The sequence below is a fragment of the Etheostoma cragini genome, chromosome 17, assembly GCF_013103735.1.
Source record: "Etheostoma cragini isolate CJK2018 chromosome 17, CSU_Ecrag_1.0, whole genome shotgun sequence".
Taxonomy (NCBI): Eukaryota; Metazoa; Chordata; class Actinopteri; order Perciformes; family Percidae; genus Etheostoma; species Etheostoma cragini.
The window spans coordinates 4,920,531-4,924,974 of record NC_048423.1 but is presented as its reverse complement, the minus strand read 5'-3'; the positions used below and the strand labels follow the sequence as shown (position 1 = coordinate 4,924,974).

The 4,444-nt window shown below is 39.6% G+C and overlaps 1 long non-coding RNA gene across 1 annotated transcript in view; it reads right to left on the bottom strand.

The window, feature by feature from the left end:
- Positions 1-3,265: 3,265 nt before the first annotated feature.
- Positions 3,266-4,444, bottom strand: part of LOC117960823 — a 27,765-nt gene continuing 26,586 nt past the window's right edge. The window contains exon 3 of the long non-coding RNA XR_004660238.1: positions 3,266-3,276. This is a non-coding gene — a long non-coding RNA (uncharacterized LOC117960823). The remainder of the gene's footprint in view (positions 3,277-4,444) is intronic.

The following is a 4,444-nucleotide window of genomic DNA, read 5'->3' as shown; positions in this document are numbered from 1 at the left end:
GCAGTAACTCAGGGAATAATTGCATGGTTTCAGATGGTAAATCCTTGTCTCGTCCCTCTGACATGTACAGATTTTAATCTCCTGCCCTTCCTCCCAACTTTTCGTCCCTCTTTTATCTTTCATCACACTTCCATTCAGTTTTAGTTCATTTGATTTACGCTTTTTTTTCCCCTAAGGAATAACAACATAAAGCACTTCCAGTGTGAACAAATAAAACCACACAAGGTAACTCCTGTAAGTGACAATAGCAACAATCAACCAGAAGCTCTGTAGAAAATCAAAACTTTCTTTGTGACAGGTTTTCAATACAACCAAACTGTGTTGCCATCTTTGTTTTTCCTTTTCTTTTCTACTTTCCATCTGCATCTCTGCTTATCTGACCTTCACTTACTCTTGCTTCTTCATATCACATCCTCCCTCTTACCCTCACAGCATACTTCCATGTTGCATGCCACCTTCCTTCTCTCTGCTCCACCTCTTCTTTCCTCATCATCATTCTCACTTCATGAGGCCACCGGGTTAAATGTATACTGCTGAGCTGTGACACACACGCACGCACGCACACACACACACACACACACACACACACACAGAACAACAGGCTTAGAGCCTCAGGTGTAAAGACAAATGCGGGTGCATTTCAAAGACAATACAGTAGAGATACCATGTAGAGCGGAAGACTGAACACACAAGTAGTTCTGTTTTCAGCAAGATAAAACTCTCTAAAAAGAGAGGGATATATTCCTGGGAAGTGTTATACATTGTATACTGTACTTTTAAAGAGGAAACCGTCAACCCCAATCACAAAGGTGTTAGCATTAGATTGAGGGAGATGTCAATCCAGCGTGGTCTGTAAAATTTCACACAGTAGGCTCAAAACACCTATTGTATGTGGGTTGCTCATTTCAGAGAATTGTACCTGACTGAAGAAAAAAGCAAATCAACCTGCCTTAGGTGATAACATCAGCTCTGGGTTGCAACAGCTGTGTTCAAACGTAGACTAATTTGCACGTAAATTCTATCTTAAGTCTGAGTTTACGCACTACTTACTTTTTAAAGGTTACACCAGCTGAAATAATTCCAACGCAGATATAGTAAGTTACAACTTAAATCTCACACCCAGGTATTAGTAGGTGTAAATGAATATTTTACATTTCCAGTATATTTGGAATTAGCCTATGATGAACTTCTTGGTAAGGATCAGCATTGATAGCCATCATAGCCAAACACAACTACACAACTTGTAAACAACTAAACACTGGGACTTAGAGAAACTCAACTGTCAATCACAGGACCAGCCAACAAGACAGCATAAAATGCCAGTACTGTTTGATTAAGAAAAAGACAAAAGACTAAATCAACGCCACAAAATCTAGGAGAGTGTTTGACAGCAATTGGAGGTCGCAGTTACATGTCTGTGTCAACTTAGCCACCCGGATACTGCTTTGAGCCACTGCTTCTGTAAACCCAGCCAATAAGCAGGCTTAGTCGACTTTGACTTCTGGCAGATACAAAAAAGTAGTCCCAGGAGGTAATTCCAAACTGCTGAAGGCTTTGCAGAACATTTATTTCAGAATTTGCCATTAGTTTTTTTTTTTTCTCTTACCTGCAGAGTGCTCCTTTCAAACCCTTTGTTGTAATACAAAAATGTTTCTCAACCAATTTGTGATAAAACTCCAACCTGTAATTTCTGTCAAAGGACAGAAAGTAATTGAGACATGTTTCTCCAGGAGACTGTAGCAGAAATTCAGACAAGGTTTTCGTAAAAACATGTCCACCACAGGGTTTAACTGAGCTGTAGGACAATAGGAAAAAATAGGATAATTTTCTTTATCTACTTGTTCCAGTGCTGAACATGAGATACTTTGTGCCTTCTTTTAGGGTCAAGATCAATTTAAATATAAACCCAATCCATAATCTTCACTTAATGGTCTGGCAAAGTTCAGCAGCCATTTTCTTGAGCAACAATTTTATAGAAGCACCAACATCAGCACCAACGCTTTCGCAACCTGAACAGATGAATGCACCACTCTCTGGAATGTCTTCTGTCTTTACTTTTGAATTTCAAATATGGAAACACATGCCTTTTTTATTTCATATATCTCCTTGTTTAAGTCATTGTTCAGTACATTATGGAAATGCAAGAGACGGTAACCTACATCATTATCCTAACAACATAGTTTGCTGCCTGCCAACACATGTATCTTTATTCTGGTTCAGTCAATATGAGTGGTTGTTTTCTGACAAAAACAAAGGTTTTTGAGATATATTCTGACTTTGTACAGCCACATTATCACACAGATGTCACAACATAAGTACATTAGCCTGCAATACAGTGTATATATGATATCTCTTCAAATCTGGAAACAAAGTTAGCTTTAATCCTATATTTTTAAGGTATGTAAAATGTCCCCAACCAATTAACTTTTGAGGAAGCTCAAACTTGAACCTACTCTACAGGTCCTGACAATTTAAAACCCGACAAAGCCTCTTCCTGAGTTGAGTTGAGGTGGTAATGAGACAATAATGATGAGCCCTTCTACCACATCTCATTAATCTACTGGTGACTGGAAGCACAAGCAGATGGCTTTTATGAGGCTTGTTATTTCCCAGAAGACTTGGTCATATTGACTTGTGCAGGATATGACATCCATCCTTTAATCACATATTTAATGTTTATATCTGTGTCTCCAGTGAAGAATAAGACACATATTCCCAGCTCCCACCTGTGCAGCAGTCAATAATGCAACATGCATGTAGGTCTTTACAACACCGTTAAAATGTTTAAATCTTAAATTAAGAGTTCTTGCTGTTTTTTTTACAACAAATGATACTGCTGGTCCATCAGGTTGTTTGTGGTTATGGCCATTTATTTTATAGAGGGGTAAAATCTAAGAGGTTATTTATCACTGTAATTATAGATAAAGCTGACATTAATGCAACAGGTGTGAGCTGTAGGCAAATGTTGCCACCTTTACTGAAAGTTCCTTTAAGGGAATTTGAAGCCCTTAAAGATGCCACCAATAGCGGTACCATCAAAAGTAAGTGGTTTCTTTTAATCTTAATCAAAGGCGTGAGGAAACGTCCCTGCAGCAGCAACCAATACAGCACAGCTGTGTTCTGTACTGTTTGAACATACAGTATGTTTGACCATTGAGATGACTTTGAAACAGCTGGATCTATTAGCCTCTAGCCTTCAACCAGGACGCGCTGCAAACTGAAATTTTTGCCCATTTCAGTGCTCTGCTGTGTCTTGTTTCGACAGCTCTGGCTGTTCTCAAATCAACCTCGTCTCTTTGCTTTTCCTCCCGCATGTCAGCTCTGATGTTGCTCCAGTGGAGAATCCTTCAGGGAGGCCAGATTGTCCCAGAGGCTGCCCTAGGCACGGTGATGACAACTGTTCTACTCTGCCAGCCAACGGGCCCCCCTCCTGGGAATCAAGATGCGCACTCACACACACAACACAGGCAAAGAACACAGACATTGTGGGAGAGAGAAAAATGACACTGCCGGGCTCGATAACACGCAGCTAACACAAAAAGCTCAGGCTGACATTCCCCTCATGGCAGTGTGACATGCAGAAGTGTCCCTCTCTTTGTTCAGTGCAAGCCATGAAGCAAAGCCAGATAATTAAATTAAACTCATTTATGGATACGGTGGACCACTAAGGGAGTCAGTGATGAAATGATCAGCTACACAAAATTAGGGACATATTTGTGGCAATTACACAGTATCCTTATCATAGCTTTTTAAATGTCAAAGAGTTGAGTCAGTGCCTCCAACATGATTAAACATTATAACCCTAAAAGTAGTCTATTACATTTGATTTTATACTGACTTACATTATATACATTATATTAATATTATATTTATACATTATTCTATCCACCACATCATCATTATAGCTTCTCTGAGAGCACGGTTCCCCAAACGGTTTTCATGAATTGTTTTTTATGAATTGCATTAGCATTAAATCGTCACCAACATGGTCATGCAGCACATCATTAGAAAGCTTAAAGTCTTGTGATTCCATCAAGCCCCCGCACAAAGGATAAGGTGACTTACAGCGGTTATAATCATGTTATGAAGTTAAGAAACACTGCACCGTTTCTGTATAAATCGAGCGTGCATCCCTACCTTTGTCCTCGTGTCTTTATCCACAGCGGTGAAAGATATTCATAAACGTTGATTTCATAAATCGCAAACACTCCAAGGAATTAGAATATCCAAGCCTTGTAATCCATAATTAGCTGGTCCCCTCACAATCTTGTAGTTTCTGGCCAAGTTTCAACGTTCAGAAATCTAGAGAGTGCATCATTTCTCGGTTTCTATAGCTTGTAACTTGTTCCCTGTGCGGGCTAAAACAAAGGTCGACACACCATTACAATCTGTGGCTTCTACAGATCGCAATGAACCTTGTTCCCAGCCAATAGCATCAGCCTAT